This window comes from Dreissena polymorpha, chromosome 12 (assembly GCF_020536995.1).
Source record: "Dreissena polymorpha isolate Duluth1 chromosome 12, UMN_Dpol_1.0, whole genome shotgun sequence".
Lineage (NCBI taxonomy): Eukaryota > Metazoa > Mollusca > Bivalvia > Myida > Dreissenidae > Dreissena > Dreissena polymorpha.
This window is the reverse complement of record NC_068366.1, coordinates 25,540,399-25,558,801: the sequence shown is the minus strand read 5'-3', so window position 1 is coordinate 25,558,801 and position 18,403 is coordinate 25,540,399. Positions and strand designations below refer to the sequence as shown.

The following is an 18,403-nucleotide window of genomic DNA, read 5'->3' as shown; positions in this document are numbered from 1 at the left end:
GGGGGGACAAGAATATTTATATATAAAATTTCAAAGGGCCATAACTCTGTGAAAAATCATCCTACCAGAACCCGCTGATAATATGCACATCTCCTTTTGGTAGTGAAGCTTCCCATAAAGTTTCATTGAATTCCGGTCATTAGTTGCTGAGAAATAGCCCGGACAAAAATTGTACACGGACGGACAGACGAAGCGGCGACTATATGCTCCCCCAAAATTTTTGGGGGGAGCATACAAAATCAAAGTGGCGCAGAAGGGGACATAGTGTTTCCGACAAACACATTTCTTGTTTTTCCTGCATGTTTCCGGCATACATTCATTTTTGTGTATTAAAAAAATTATTTCTCCTTGTGAAAAATGCACTTCATCAGAAAATAAGTAGGTAACCATAAGTGCATTTTAATTGTGTTTTAAGTATATTTTCAAATAATTTAATTAACTTTTTGGAATAAACAAAACTGAAAAAGTACACACAAGTGTATTAAATTTGCATTAATTACATTTTCATATACATACATGTACCAACGCCTATTTATGAGCAGTAGTCCTAAAATGGTTGACTTATGGTTGACAAAATGCATTTTGTATTGCTATTATTTCAAAATATAGCTACCCATCCAGTTCAATATAAAACTGTAATGTTAAATTATACACAGTTACACTATGTGAAGTTGGAATATAACATATTTTCAACAATTATAATGTGCTTTTTTTCCTATTGTGTTTATTTATTTGACAAAATTATTATCCTAGAATAATGAAGAAATACTGGAATCTCAAATTGTGTCATATAATTGTTTCTAATATCTGTATCAGCAGTAACCCTTCTGAAAATGAAATGTGCTTTTTACCAAAATGCACTTAAAAAATTGCATTTTATCTGCACTTGTTTAAGCGAATTGTCTGCATTTTCTAAAGAGTACACTTTATTGCATTAATTAATTTGAAACAGATGAAGCCTTTTTTCATGTTCTTTAAATTCGGAAGTGTATTTTTCTTTTTTTATAAATAATCCACTTTTTCTTAGACAGTGGAGTTTTAAGTACATCTTTTTAATTTATAAAATGTTTAAAGTGTATCTTTTCTAGGTTAGGACATATTTTTACTTTAGAAACAAAATAACTCATTCTTAAAAGCAATATTAGGTGTTTGCTAAAATTTAAATTAGTAACAAAGTATTTTTTCCATTGGGGCCATACAATCAAAATGTTCACCATGAAAATGCTGACAACTTCAAACATCATTCTTTTTAAGTACAAATGTAAGCGCTTCTTCTGCGTTCTCTGTATTACAATCCACTTTATAATTTAAAGTGTATTTAATTACATGTTGAACAAAAAGATTGTGAAGTAAGAAGCTAAAGTGACATTATCCAAGAAGCTTCTTCTCTTAAAGATTCACTAACACAACATCGAGTTTAAACAGTTTTTACAACTTTATTCGCAACAACAGTAAATATTTGTAGTGGTTATAACAGTGACCCAAAGAAATATAATTTATATAATTTAAAAAAAAATCTGACGACATATGTGAAGGATTATCTGTGGAAAATATAGGGATATGGAGTAGCTGTACACACAATTTAAGTGGAACATTTTAAGTACAAAAGGGGCATTATTAAGCTAAATGCAGGTCAGAGATAAGCAACTTGGTCAGTGACCTCACAATGACATAATGACCCTGAATACATAAGTGCTTTTAATGAAAATATGTAATAGAAACAGTGATATAAGGATGTTGCATGTTTACCATAATTTTATACACAGCTTATCATTCAAGGTATTGTCGAGCTAAAATTAAATATATATTTTACATTTAAGTTCGAATAAAAAAATACACATTTTTTTCTTCAAGAGTTCCTGCTGTGTTCAACAGCATGTGTGTAATATAACGTATTCAGTATTATGGGTATGAGAGTCCCATCCACTGCTCCCGGGCCTTGTGGCAGAATCCAACCTTCATGCAAGTTTGTTGTTGTACACAGACTGGAAACCTATGGAATGTATCATGTGTTTAAAATTAACAGTACATGATAAAGCATTTATATACATGATTTGATTAACTGTGTTTAAATTTTCATTTATTTACTGTGCTCAAGTTTTCATCATCTATTGATTTTTTATTCACATATAGTTTATGTTTCAAATAAAAAAAACAAATGAGGAATAAAAAAAGATGAAAAGTAAATAAATTATGATTGTACCATCCCTGTAAAATGAAAAATAATTTTAATTATTTGACCAAAAATCTATATGAGATTTTATCACATGCTATACCCTGTTACACATGTGTAATATACTTTTTAAGCGTTTTCATTAGCTTAGTTTTCGTTTATTGACCAATCGCATTTTGTTATTTCACCAAAATGACGTTGCAACGTCAAATGATGCCACGAACTGTAAACATAATTTGGGATTTATCATTATGTTTGCGTTAATATTTATTTAATTTGCTGATTTAAAAGCATGTGATAAAAAAGATCTCACACTCGTTGTCATATCATACATGTACCATATTTTATTAAACTCGTCCAGGAAATTCATTAGTAAGCTCGCCAAAGGCTCGTTTACATACACAATTCCTTAACTTTAATGAAATATGGTATGATATGACAACTCGTGCCAGATCCTATATGTAAGACATGATGTATTTAAATAAATAACATTTTTTCTACAACAGTTTAAAATCATGATTGAGTAATTGATTATAGAAATAAAGACATTTACCGATCATATGTTTGCTGATTGAACTCGTGAAGGCATGTCAATTAACGAAAGATGATCTGCTGATTCCATGAAGATCTGCCAGCTTGGAATAGATGTTTCCTTTGGCCAAAAATCTTTAACTGATGTCAGTGATGAGTACCTGTTGGTGTAGTACAATATGAAAAAGTGAATAATACTAGTCTTCTAATGTAATGAAAATACTATAATATGTTACTGTTGTGTATGTGTGTTCAAGAACAACAAGATATTTTGATAACTCAGTAATTGATTTGTTATTTCATGATGATCATCACTTTGGTGTTTTGTGGTTGAAGGTTTGATACACATGTCGGCTAACAGTTGCCTAACTGGGCACATTTTACAATCCAACATAATTTAGCAATGCATGTATCGTTCTGACAGAATATTAAATAAACATAAAACAAAGAAAAGGAATAGATTGTAACGAGTTATATAGCGTTGATAAACATTTACCAATAAAAAACAAGGCTCCATTGAGTACTTATCCGAACAAAAAAACTTCCGAAATCACATGCAAATTGCAATGGAGATAAAAGCTTACAGCAAAATTAATCATTGCACAATAATTTGAGCGGCGGGAAGCGCATATACTTCAACTGCTGTTGAACAATATAATTGAATCACACACATAATAAACACATAGGGTTTTCACGTATGATAAATTGCAATTTATTTAGATTTATTCATCCTTATCGAATATAAACAAAGGGCAGTAACTGACATACTGTATTGATTCCAACGTTAAATATTTTGCAGAAAGTAATCAAGGGATAAAAAACAACATGTTTACTTCCTCTGTATTGTCGTCGATAAAAAGACGGAGCCAAAAGCTTCTTATTCGGCGTCTATATGCACAACATACGCGGCGTCCATTTTGTTTTAGACGTAACTACGACTGCTTCTTACGTCCCGTAGACTTACGAGAGAATTCTACGATATCGTAAGTTGCGAAAGTTTATTGAAACGCAAAATGGCAAGTTGCGATAATCGCAACTGGTTTACGAGTCGTAACATACTTACGAGAGCTTATTGAAACGGTCCCCCGTATTACAAATGCTTGTTGAGAATCTACATGACTTTTAAACCATTGCGAATTTTAAACTATTATCCATTAACTGTTTGTTAAGCGAAATGGTTTTGTATTCACGTAGAAACCCGGGTTCAGTTCCTACTCTCTTCTGCACGTATGCTTGGTGGTCATAATACTGAACGGATGAGGTTTCCTCTGTGTATTCTGCTTCATACCCACAAAAACATACCACATTATAATTAAACGTCTTTTAATAAAGAATTATATTGAAAATCTAACAAACCAAATAAATAAAACAGCTATGAATAAGATCTATATTTAAGAACTAGCGTGAGTATATTTGACCGACGGAGAAACACAAATAGCTCAAGTGACATACAGTGGGACTCGCACAGGCAGACGGAATGGCGGAAATACAGACAAACACAATAAGATTCATACGGACAGATATTAGAAGTCTTGTATACTGATAAAGAGACAGACAGAGAAACGGAAAGACAGGCCGATAAACAGACGGACAGTCAAGAGAAGGACCGATGGATAGACCGACATATTGAAAGATAGACAGAAGTAGAGACGGACAGGCACACCAAGAGATTTTGTTGCTGATGTTGATTTATCTGTTGTAAATACCAATGTTGTTTTTGAGGATTATGGTATTATTATTATAGTATTATATTAGAATTATTTATGCAGTGGTCAAACCGTCATTTGTGTGGATAAGACGTTCATGATCAGAAAGATGCATGGAACAGTCACGGTTATCTACGGAATCCGGATAGTGCCATCTGTAATCTCGCCCTTCTTTTATCAAGGGCGACACACGACACACGAAGCGATACACGATATTGCGACAGTCACGGCGACGCACGATATTCTGCGCGACAGTCGCGGCGACGCACGATATTTTGCGCGATACACGAAGCGACGTGCGAGATTGTACCAAGAAATATCGCACTGTGTAGGTAGTCCAAAAGGCGATATATCGTGTTAAATATATCGTACGTCGCCGCGACTGTCATGCAAAATATCGTGCGTCGCCGCGACTGTCGCGCAAAATATCGGGCGTCGCCGCGACTATCACGGCGCAAGTTATCGTGTATCGCTTTATTATTATTTGATACATTACTTGTTTTCTCAAATGATATTCTAATTTATGATATATATGACTATTGAAAGGATGTGTTCTGTGCTGTTCCCATGTTTAATTTGTGGTGTACATTGAAAAGTGTAAATGCATTCCTGGTATTGTGTTATGTTGGAGTACACTTTTGACAGTTCCATACGTAACGGAAGTGTCAAGTACGATTTTAAATGGTTCAGAACATGTATAAAATTATTCATTATTTTTGCTTAAAATTTGGTACTAAATTGAAATCATTAACTATGTAATAATTCCGTTTGTAATAGTTCTAACATGCAAAATTGCTATCATATATCGACTTGCAAAGCAGACAAAAGGTAGACTAATATGACATCGAACCAATTTGTCATCGACAGTGGAAATGCTGGAGCAGACAAAATTAACAATCTCATTAATAACTACATCAATAACGTTTGTCGTACTTCACATACCATACTGTTTTGTACTAACATGGTATGTACTTTACCCAGACCCGAACATTACACTTGCGCACAGTCCTACTGACAACATAATGTTTTACATATTCACCAATCTAGCAATCGCAATAACGAATAATCAGAACTGAATACATTTCGTATACATATTGTCAGCTGAAAAGTTTTGTACCACACTCAGACAGATGTTTTGTTCGTTTAAAAATCAATCAAAGAATAGAACAGATATAGATGTGAGTTCACGAACATAGCCAACTACAATTTTCACATAATAATATAGTGCATTTCATCTAAAGATACATTTTTATGTAGATTATGTGAGGAATGGTGTCTGTTAGTGAGCTATCTACGCCAAGTCAGGATAGTTTTCAGACCACAGTTGAATGTATTGAAATACAAAAAAAAGCAGTTCCGTTTATAGCAGCGATAAAATCTACAGATGCCCATGCAAACAATTTTCAACAAACTGCTCGAGAGGGATTTGTTTAAGTTCGAATAATTCACAGAAAGGAGGATTCACTCCACTCTTAGATAATATGTTTGAGACAGAAATTTATATGTTTATAAGACTTTTTTTCTTATATACCTGGACTTTTTTTTTACAAATCCGATGACAATTGTACAAGTGTTCAACATGAAATCTTTTCAAACTGCATACTCATATATAGTTTGTTTAAGCACACGTGACCTGTTCGTTGTTATTTTGAGATTTACCTAATATTATCTTGACAATGTGGATATTGATTTGAATGATAATATGTGTCGGATGTTTCATTTTTAAAGAAACGCATTTTTGGTTTTCTCTAATTATATTCTAACGTGTTGACTGTTGAAAGGATGTGTGTTGTACTGTTCCCATTTAAGTTCAATGTATGGTTAAAATTGAAACGAGTTAAATGCTTGCTTGGTATACTTTGATGCTGGAGTTCACTGTGGACAGTACCATACTAAACAGAGATGTTAATGGGCGTGTTAATAAGAAGGGACGAAAGCGCTAGACAAGTATGCGAATTTTCACTATTTCTTAATGAGGTTTGGATCTTTATTGAAAACATTTACTATGTTTTACTACCGCCTGCCGTTGTTCTTATATTTCGATTTGCAAAGCATACAAAATAAATATTAAACAAGACATCGAACCAGAATGCAATTGACAAGAAAAGACTAGAGCAGAGAAAACTAACAATCATTTTGATAGCTACATCTATCACGTTTGTTGTACTTCATATAGCTTATTGCTGGCTCTAATATGGTATTCGCTTTACACAGACACAGCAGTTATACTAGCCAACAGTCCTCTTAACTTCATTAACTTTTACATCTACACCCAACTAGCATTTGAATTTACGGATATTTAGAACTATACCAGTTTTTTCGTTTTCATGTTGTCTGCTAAAACGTTTCGTACCACACCCAGACACATGTTTCATTCATGTCGAAATCACTTGAAAACTAGTGCGGATATCGATGTTAGATCAAGAACACAGACAACTTCAATCATCACAAAAGTTTACTCTTACGTATGCAGGCTGATAAAGAATGTAATGTATGTTACGATACATTATCTGTGTAGTTGATGTAAATGATACACAGACATTACATTCGTGTTAAAAGGTGTAAACGGTGGTATTCTGTGAATGGTTGTATTATGTTGCGCACATTTTTTTATAAATTATGTTGTGCATGAAATTTGTGTTTGTTTATATATGAATAGCAGTGGCCCAGTGTACTTTTTATCATGTCGGATTAGAACCATCTGGGACCGGAGAAGCCGTTGGTTTCCCCTCTTCAATCTTAGGATTAAAAGGCAAGTTTCAAGGTCAGGGATTATCCAGGGCATCGACCCTCTTGTAGAGTCGGGGCTGTGGAGATCCCCGGGCACACTGGAAGTCTTTGGCAACATTGATGACCGGGAGGTTTTGTTGTTTGACTCCTTCGGCCTTGGCAGATCTGGACGCGGCTTCTCTGGGTCGGACTCCTCCCGGATGCTCGCATCAACTTTTACTATAACTTTTATGTACCATTTGAAATAACTCATTATGCTTGTGTTTTTGTGAGGTAGCTGCCGATCAGTTTCTTTCAAATCTGATTTGTGGGGATAATTTCTTTCTTAAGAAAGTTTTCTTTGTGTCCATATTCATTGTCAGACTTGTACCTTATTTTTCTTATTGCAGCTCTTAGACTCAGGTCAAGATCAGCAACTGCAGCGCAAATTTTATTCTTATAAGTTTTCTTTTATTTTCTTTAATTTATCTTATTTATTTTTTTTATTAAAATATATTGCTATGATCTTAACTGTCTTAAATATTATTTGTATCACATGCCATAGTTCTTTAGTTTTAACATGTTAAAATAATCATGATACCTTGATAAGATGGCTGCGTGTTTCTATGCTCGTCAAAAATTGGACAATTTATATTAATTTAAGTGCGAAAATAACAATGGGGATTAGCATTGACCAGTGGAGGGTCAAAATAGGATGTTTTTCACAATCGAAGAAGTCTGTTTTTAAGCATGACGTGTTGTGTGTGCATGTTGGGAGTAATTTTAAACTCGCCTTTCGGTTAACCACGTGCTTTTTGTCGTTGCTGCTTATTTGCGGAGATGTTGAGAGCAACCCGGGACCTCCAAAATCTGACAGCTCACGTAAAACAACATCATCGCAAAACAGGGTTTTCGATCGCGGAGGCCAACATGAGAATCCAACAACGACCCCTCAGCCCACCAGACCGGGGACGGGCGCCGCTCAATGGAACCAGGGTGCCGTGACACGCCAGATGTCGATATCTACATATACCACGCCGCAAAACCAACATAGACAGCCAAACCAGCCTGCCTCTCCTGTCCATGGTCATCATCAGACCCAGAATTTGGACCCCCAGGGTCAACGTGACCTTCCAGCTCGAGTGGCATGGGCACATGATCATGTTACATCTAATGCAGCTACTACCACATTTGATCACAATCAGAGTACGGAAGGTATGTTTGACTTTTTAAGAATTATGAAGCAAGACTTGACTCAACAAAATATTACAGTCTCGACGGAAATCGGCAATATTAACTCAAAACTAGACTCAGTTTTATCAACTGTGAATGAGTTGAAGTCTGACAATGAAAAACTAAAACAAGACAATATCTCTCTTCATCATGAAATATCTCAAATGAAAAGCAAACTAGACCAGTATGAAAGTCAGTCGCGTAGAAACAATTTGAGATTTAATGGTATCAGTGGCAATATTAACGAGCAATGGAGTGTAACTGAAGAAAAACTTCGAAATTTTTCAAAAACAACCTTGAACTTTGGAGACGAAGCGGACCAAATTGATATTGACCGTGCTCACCGGATTAAATCGAATGACGGCAATACGTGTACAATTATAGCCCGTTTTGTGCGCTTCAAAGACTGTCAATCAATTATGACTAAAGCCTCGAGTGTACTAAAATCGTTCACAAACCCTAAGTACTCTGTACAACAAGACTACACAGACCGTGTAAAACGACACAGAAGAATACTCGGGGAACGCATGGTACGTGAACGCAACAATGGGCATTACGCATCAATTCGATACGACAAGTTGTTTGTAAATGACACTATCTATAGATACGATGATAACACAGACCAAATTGTTTACGTTGGGAAACGCTCTAATCCACGTGCATTCCAGCATCAAGGGGGTGAGAAAAACCGCACCGATGATGAGCAGCGATTGGTCGGATCTCAACATGTGAACAGTGAACACGATGACAACCGGTCACATGGTAACGCTCAGTCAATCAATGGAGCTACGCCAAATCACGAAGCGAACAGGCATTCCGATGACTCTCTCTCCGAATAGGGACTAGGTCAAGGTCCTAATACGAACATTGTTTATAAACATGCTAGCGTTAAGGTTATTTCATGGAACATATGTGGATTAAACAAATATTTTGAAAATGCCGAGGTCACTAAGTTTTTAAGTTCATTTGATATAATACATATTTGTGAAACTTGGGCTAAATATGTTGGGGATTTTAATGACTTTATAAAATCGTATGTTCATTACGACTCTGTGAGAAAGATGAAAAATAATGCTATTAGAAATAGTGGGGGAATTAGTGTCTATATAAGTAGTAAATTACATAAGCAAGTACCTATTCGACGAATTTATGAACAATTTGAAAACTGTGTTATTTTGTACTGTGCATACTCTACCTTGTATGATTGTGAGGATATTATAATGTACTTTACGTATGTATCTCCTGAATCATGGATCATGCTACTATAATGATCAAGATGAGAAGAAAGGCATATCTCAAATGTATGATAATTTAGAAACTATAACTTATGATTATCCACAAGCATTGTTGTACATTGCAGGTGATTTGAATTCCAGATGTAAAGATTTTTTGGATTATATTCCGTTTGACGATCTCTTTTACATTTTTGGTAATATAGACTATGATGGAAGCACATTTGATATCCCACGCAATAATAAGGATAATATACGTGGTAATAATTATGGTAAATCCCTGGTAAATCTATGTTACATATTTGACATACACATTCTCAATGGCCGCTTCCCTGGTGATAGATGTGGTGAATTTACATGTTTTTCAAATGATGGCGCAAGTGTCATTGACTATATGATTGCTTCATCGTTACTTTTTCAATACATTAAAGACTTCAAAGTTATAGACACGGACGATTCAGATCATTTTCCGGTTTCTTGTGTATTTGAGCTTCCATACAGGTCAAATACTATTGTAAATAATATTAATGATTATCCACTTAACACATGGAAGAAATTTCGATGGCGTAATTCGTTATGTGACGAGTTTGTACTAACGTTAAGGGACTTATTACAGAATCGGTATAACACTTTGCTTGATACCATAGATTCTAATGTTAATTCTGCGGTAGATCTGATTACAGCTATATATCAGGATGCCGGTAAATGTATGCTGGTTAATCTTCGGTATTTTTCATCACAACCACCTTGGTGGGATGACGAGTGCGACTATTTAAAGTCGGTTAAATATATCGCCCTTCGTAAATTTCGTAGCTCCAATTTAGAGTCAGATCTCAGATTGTTTAAAGATAAACGAAATAATTTTAAGAATCACTGTAGGTCAAAAGTATACGAATATCAAAGGTTAAACCGCCAAAAACTAGTTAATTGTAGTAATAATCATACAATGTTTTGGAAACTTTTAAAGAAAAGTAAACCAGCCAAACCAATTGATTCTAGTATCTCAAAAATAGAATGGTTACAATATTTCAGTGGCCTTTTATTCGATGAAAACTCTATTGTTATTGATTCCACTGTTGGAAATGACCATGCTTATTCTGATGATACGGCGAATTCACTTAATGATCCTTTCACTTTGCAAGAAATTGAATGGTCAATATCCAAATTAATAAATGGTAAAAGTTGTGGTCTGGACGGAATTCCATCTGAATTTTACAAGTGTTCAAAAACGGATATTTCTCCAATAATGTTGTTGTTGTTTAATAAAATATTAGACACTGGTAACTTTCCCGAGTCGTGGGGTCAAAGTATCATTACACCGATTCATAAGTCAGGTCCAAGTAATAACCCTGGTAACTATCGTGGTATATCTATTACGAATATTCTATATAAAATATTCTCTGGAATAATTAATAAGAGATTGTATGACTGGGCAGAAGAAAATAATAAGATTGATGAATCTCAAGCAGGTTTCCGTTTAGGATATTCGGCAGTTGATAATGTCTTTTGTTTACAGGCTATGATCCAAAAATATCTTTCAAAACGGGGTGGTCGATTCTATTGTTTGTACGTTGACTTCCGTAAAGCCTTTGATAAAGTTAACCATGTCAAACTATTTTCATCGTTAGAGAAAAAAGGAGTTTTTGGAAAGTTCCTCAGAGTTCTTAAATCTATGTATTCATGCTTGACTTCTCGTGTAAAAGTCTCAAAAGATGTTACAGATGCGTTTCCCTGTAATATTGGAACCAGGCAGGGAGACAAATCGAGTTCGACTATTTTTGCGCTATTTATAGATGAGTTATCGTCACTTTTAAGGATTAAATGTGAAACTGGTATTTTCATAACTAATGATATCCCAGATATTTTATGTCTAATGTTTGCAGACGATGTCGCCAACTGTGCCGAGACCGCCATTAAGTTACAACAACAAATTAACATTGTTGATCAGTTTTGTACTGATACTGGTATGGAAATTAATCTGGATAAGACCGAAATTACTGTATTTCGCAATGGTGGTCCCCTCCGGAGATATGAATCTTGGTTCTTCCGCGGACAACAACTTAACGTTACTCCTGTATACAAGTACATGGGGTTATTGTTGACTCCAAAGTTAAGCTGGAGCTCAGCCCATGATAAACTAGCTTCCCAAGCGCAAAAGGCAATATTTGCTATACGAAATTATCAGAAACCATTTGGGTTTTTTCCTGCAAAGGATTTATTTAAAATATTTGACACTATGGTAAAGCCAATATTATGTTACGGTTCCCAGATATGGGGTAACGAGTACAGCCCAGCTATTGAATTTGTCCATAATATGTTTTGTAAAAAATTATTACATGTTCGTAAAACTACCAATACTTGCATGGTTTTGGGGGAATGTGGAAGACTCCCATTATGTATTACTTATTTTACCAATTGTATCAGGTACTGGTGTAAACTATTGACTATGACATCTGATAGATACCCTAGGCAATATTATATTATGCTTAAATCAATAGATGATGCTGGAAGAATTTGTTGGGCGACCAAAGTAAAATCTATACTTTTCACATACGGTTTTGGATATGTGTGGATATCACAAGAAATTGGTGATTGTGATATGTTTATCAATGTTTTTAGAAATAGATTGATTGACTGTTTTACTCAAAACTGGCATGACACCGTGAGTAACTCAAGTCGTTGTCACCATTATAGTCATTTTAAAACCCTACTTAATATTGAGCGATATTTGATAATAGAAATGCCAGCCAAACACAAAATAGCCTATGCTAAATTTAGATGTTCAATCCATAAACTACAAGTTGAAACTGGCAGACATCTGAATATTACTTTCCAGAATCGCGTGTGTAATGTTTGTTCACAAATTAATATTAATATGACATTTGTGGATTGTGAATATCATGCATTTTTCCATTGTACTAAATATACAAGTATTAGAAATCAGTTTCTGTTCAACTGGTATAACTCTGGTACTGACCTGAATAACTTCTATGACTTATTGTCAACGAATGATTTTGAAACTATTAGAAAATTAGCAGTGTATATTTTCTATCTTATGAATTCTATAAAAGACTAGATACATGTATCAACATTTACTTCAATACAATAATAGTGTGACACAATTCTGCAGTCTCTGTATATTACATGATATGTATGTAAAAAAGACGCAGTGTATGTTTTTTATCTTATGAATTCTAGAAAAGACTAGATACATGTATTAACATGTACATCTGTACAATATTGCAATGACACAACGTGATAATTTCTGTATATTACATGGTATGTTTGTGGAAAATTTGCAATGTATATTCTCTATCTTGTAAATTCTAGAAAAGACTAGATACATGTATTAACATGTACATCTGTACAATATTGCAATGACACAACGTGATAATTTCTGTATATTACATGGTATGTTTGTGGAAAATTTGCAATGTATGTTCTCTATCTTGTAATTTCTAGAAAATACTAGATATACATACATGTATTAACTTTTGCATCTGAACAATATTGCTGTGGCATAGCTTTGCAATTTCTTTATGTTACATGGTGTGTATGTAGAAAATCTGTGGTGTATTTTTTCTGTCTTACGAGTTCTGTAAAAGATTAGAGACTTATTGTCTGTATACTATCACTATGACGTAACTTTGTAATTTCTATATATTACAGGATATGTATGTAGAAAATCTGCAGTGTATGTTTTCGTTCCTATGAATTCTGGAAAAGGGACTAGATACATGTGCTAACATTTACATCTGAATAATACCACTAACACACAACTAACTGTACATTGCATGATATGTATTTTGGGCCGGAGGCCTCTGTTTATTTAATAAAATGTTGACTTGACTTGACTTGACTTGATTATTAAATTGCAAGTTTATTTAATTTAATAATTCATTTATTATAATTGATCTCAACTCTAGGATGAAAATGTTTGTTTATATTATGTAATATCCATGTAAAGTTAATTTGTCTATTTGTTATATGTATGTTGTTATATTTTGTCGGTCAATAGCGATACATCGCTAATGTAATACTTGTTTTGTACAAACCGACTATAAATACAATTTGTATTGTATTAATTGTATTGTCTTCATTTATATGCACACTTAGAACTAATGATTAGGTCTGGTTGAATCATTGTCATCCTTTAACGAAAGCACATTCAGTCTTGTTCAATGCACCATTGATCCCCACAAAAAAACTTTAAGACACATATTCCTACAAACTACATTAATATGTGTTAATAAATAATCAATTTAAAGCTATACAATTATTGTGTACCAAAACGTAAATGATTACTTATTGGCTTTGCGTTTGTTTTCGTTTAAATGCGTGTAAATTCGTGAAACAAATTCATTTGCTTTAATGGGCATAAGGCACTATCTGTGAAGATGGCTGAAAGATTAAGGCAACACCTTTTTAAAACGGCCGACCCCGTACACATCCTTTTTTCCCTTAAATACGTACGATATGGTATTTTGTTGTCCCCTACCGGTGAAACCGGAGTGGACTTTTGGTTTGCGCTCCATCTGTCAGTAGGTCAGTCTGTCTGTCTGTCCGTCACACCTTTCTGGATTCTGCGATAACTTTAAAATTTCTTCATATTTTTTTCATGAAACTTAAAACATGGAAAGATGGCAATATGGATATTATGCAAATTATTTCATTTTGTTCCTACGTCAAAAATTCTGGTAGCTGTGGCAACAAATAATAATTTTTTTACTGACAATGGTTGAGTTTAACCGGTAGGGGACAATATTGCTTGGCAATTTCTTGTTACTTCCAAAAATATGTAAAATATGTAAAAAGAAGTGTTTAAATAACAATAAAAGAAATGATCAAATAACCAAAAAGCCATCTGGCCGTTATTCCTAAGTATATATTTTTATGCAATATATATGCAATTCACATTTGAAGTAATTTATGTAAACTTGTAAACTTCATCCTAGGTTAAGTTATTTCCCTTTTCATTTATCAATTTAGGCATTTCTGGGCCAAACGTAAATGTGTTTTCTTATTGATATTTTTACACCTATCTTTTGAGGTAATATATAAAAAGCTGGATGGCCTTCTGCTTAATATATATTCAACTGTAAAATATGTTATCTAACTGTTGTCTTTAAATGTAAGCATTTAAGTCTTCATAATAATAAACAAAATTTTCATCATGGCGATCAGTGACATTGCAAAGACATACCGTTCTTTAATTACAGAATTGTGTATGACCACACAAGAAGTATTATATGTAACTGCAGTGGACAAGCCAATTCCATAATGGAAAATTGCGACTGTTTCGTTTGATGATTCTGCTCAACAAGCGTTTAAAACGCTTTGTATCCCTTTTGACTTCACAATTCATATCTTACGAAAGGAGTCATCATTATATGGTGAGCAAAGATACCCAAAGTCGCTAAAAATGAGGCCATTATGCGATCCTGTTTATTAATTAAAAATTGTATTCATTATTTGTGTCAATGTATAGACCTAGCGATTTTGAAGACAATGGTCAAGGTCACAGGGGTGTTTTCACTATCAAAAGTGTTTGTGTAAGATATCTTGAGAAACATTAAATCTAAACAAATTTGTTAAGTGGTAACTTAAAAAAATTGTGACTACGCCTAATCATTTTACTGTCAACAGTTCAAAGATCGATTCCATAAGGTTCTTATTTTTGGCAAAACGACATAGCATGCGATAATATTTATTGTTATAGATAAATTGGAAGACAAAAGAACGATTTGTGATTTTCAGATAACCGAATCAAAGGTCAAGCTAAAATGAGCTTGAAAGAAGAAGTTGAATTTTCTGCGATTTCTGTAAATCGGGAGGGCCGCTTTGGGGTTGGGGCATACATGTTTAACAAACAGCAATTGCTATACTGCACGATGTAGGACGTATTTGACCTATATGAAACACATATAAAACAAAGAACGTAATAGTCTTCTCATTTAGATAGCTTTGAAATAAAATGATCCAAATTAAAATGTGGTTTACAGAATGAAGATCTAAAAAATACAGTACATGCGAATAAATAAAGACGTTAAATAAACAGTATCAAACTTGAACTAAAAGTGTTTGACATAAGCTTCATCTTTAAGGCAACCTTCCTTCGGCTTAATGCTGTAGTATCATACAATAAATAAAATAAATACGGTGTTGCAAACTAATGTATTAAAACAAATGCGTACATCATTGGTTTCTACGATCTGACATGAAATTATTGATGTTCCTGACTACAGATATTGTTTATGAAACAAATACAACCAGTCCTACCCCTCTCAAAAGTATGCAACCGTTTTATTTCCTTTGATAATTTCCTGAAGGTCATTTAGGAAAAACACGAATAACTCACCGGCTATAGACTGAAATCGGGCTTTAAGAGTTTTACAAATTATCTCAATGTTGATAATTTATATATCGGCCTGCTGGTTGACCAATTGCTCTTTCAACTCATAGGCATCTTCGTAAAACCGACGATTAACTGACCGGTATAGTGTAACCAAGTCGAACTGAAATGAGCTTGTGACTATACCACGAAAGCAAAAACACAGCTAATGAATCGGAAAAAGAGGATGACTGCTCAGCATTCCAAAGATTCGGTAACCATATTATATATGGCCGTTTAAGTTGCAAACAAAATCGGTGACGTCAATATAATTCCATCTCTGACAAACCGTCAGACAGGGGAGTTTGCGATCTTTTACGAGGTACATTTTCTACATTTCCGAATGTGCAAAATGTCATAGTGCGATTGTTTATATCACGCTCGAATCTGAAGAAAATTCTTTATTCGTGAAATAGACTTATAAATGTGTGTAGGAACTTAAACATACTGTTTATTACAAAGTCTCAAAAACGCCTTCAAAGAGTTGATGAATACAGGCTCCGATTTGAGGTTTTCATCGAATTTAAAATGTGAATATGTATTAAAATTCCGCGATAAGTTAAATGAGTCAAGATTATGTACGTGATTAAGAATAATGCGACTTTTGTGAGCATTGTTTTTAAACATGGTACATTGTTTGAGGTGTTGGCGACAATACAATTGCTGGGTTTTATAACAATTGCTGCACAATATCATGAGCTATTCACCAGCGTTATGTTTACATACATAAATCATGAAAGGTACGTTAAACGTAGCATTTTACCAAATCATGTTGGTATTATTAATACAGTAAAAACACGTGTCATCAAGTCTCATTTGTAGACTAGTAAAATGACATACCATATCTAACATTTGCAGCAATAACTAACACTGTCAATGCAGTTTGATATCTAAACAAGATAGGTAACTTACCGTTACTACACGTCTGCAGCTAACGAGCTTAATACTTATCAATTAATTCTGCACAGATTTACATAATCTGATATAAACTTAGTAGTTCACGTTAAAGGCAGTGCGTTTCAAGTGCTCTTAATCAAGAAATCCGTTAATTTATAATAGCTTCTAGAGACACCATTAAGCTTTTTTTAGTTCATGGAAACACAGTTTTTGTCCAGAGTTGTGCACTCTGGTCAGTATCTTTCATTTCAAGTGTATTATCTTTATTTCGCCATCGAGTCTAAATCCGTTAATGATGTGCAAACATTCTCTATCTTAACATTTTAACAAACGGCTGCAGCTTCAGCCTAGTCTTCTAGGTGACTTCAGATAAGGGTTTTAAATTATCACACACAATATTTTTGCATTATTTGAACTGCCAATGGGTAATTTCTGTGATGAAAAAGGTCTACTGCATGACTTTTCAGATGATTTTTTCTTGTAATGATCTTTAAGAAAATATCTTATTATTTCAAACATATAAACATAACATGTTTTATCACATGGTATACCTTGTTTCCGTCTGGGCGCTCACATCGCTCATCAATTGTCAACAAAACATTCTTAGACTCAAATCCTAAGTCAGTAACCTTCCGTTTAATGATATCAAGAGTGTAGCCGCTTTTCCATTATCGGAAGCCTCTCCTAGAAAAGAGAAACACGCGTCAGGTGATTCGAAAACTGTAAGTTTGCAAAAATGCTAATACATTTAAGGTTCTTATTATGGAATAGTTGTTATTCTTATCTCTGTGAAAATTAATTCGTCCGCTCGTTTACTTAATGTGGATTCACACAAAAGACCTAATACTGCGCAATCGATTAACTAAACGTGATCTACATATCGAATGTAATTTTAATTAGCGAATAGTCATGCGACACAATTTCATATAACCTTAAAAAGTTAAGTGTACCTTGATATTATTTCTGACAAGGTCCCTTGAAAATTACTTTATTGTTATATCTTGACTTAAAAGTTACGACAAACGTTATTTTAATTATTTAATATTGTCATAGGCAATTATCCCCGTTTAAATAATTGTCTGTTTATTATTTGTCTTTTGCAAAAGTAGCGGATAGTAACCGATATAGCACTCCTAGTAGATCTTCTGGTATTAAATTGTTTCCTTGGTGAAATACGAAAAAAGTTGTATTTGTGTTATGTGTATAAAATTGGACGTATCCTCTTTACATATCTTCAATGTAGCCACATGTTAGTCTTCAGAGGCTGGAAGCAGAACAAAAACTTGTTGCAATGTTGATGAAACACGTTAAAAATCTTTGTTACATCTAGTTTGTTAGAAAATGTTCTAAAAATATATCTCGTAGCTTATAGTTAAATATCTTATATATATGAGCTATATATTATGTGTATACTATTCACTTTAAAACAAGTCTCCTGGCTGTGTTCATTCATTTCCGATACTTACGACAGGAAAAGTGTGTGTGATGTATTCGATTCATGTGGCAGACTTTGGTAATCTTTAATTTGAGA

The 18,403-nt window shown here is 33.9% G+C and overlaps 1 long non-coding RNA gene across 2 annotated transcripts; it reads right to left on the bottom strand.

The window, feature by feature from the left end:
• Window positions 1–1,433: 1,433 nt before the first annotated feature.
• LOC127852984 (uncharacterized) lies at window positions 1,434–3,463 on the bottom strand. 2 transcript variants are annotated; one of them, XR_008036383.1, is made up of 3 exons: window positions 3,201–3,463; window positions 2,727–2,865; window positions 1,434–1,993 (listed from the first exon to the last, which is right to left on the bottom strand). It is a non-coding gene; the product is annotated as an uncharacterized LOC127852984 (long non-coding RNA). The 2 variants fall into 2 exon arrangements; XR_008036384.1 differs by having other exon boundaries at window positions 1,435–1,993; window positions 3,289–3,463.
• Window positions 3,464–18,403: the final 14,940 nt, after the last annotated feature.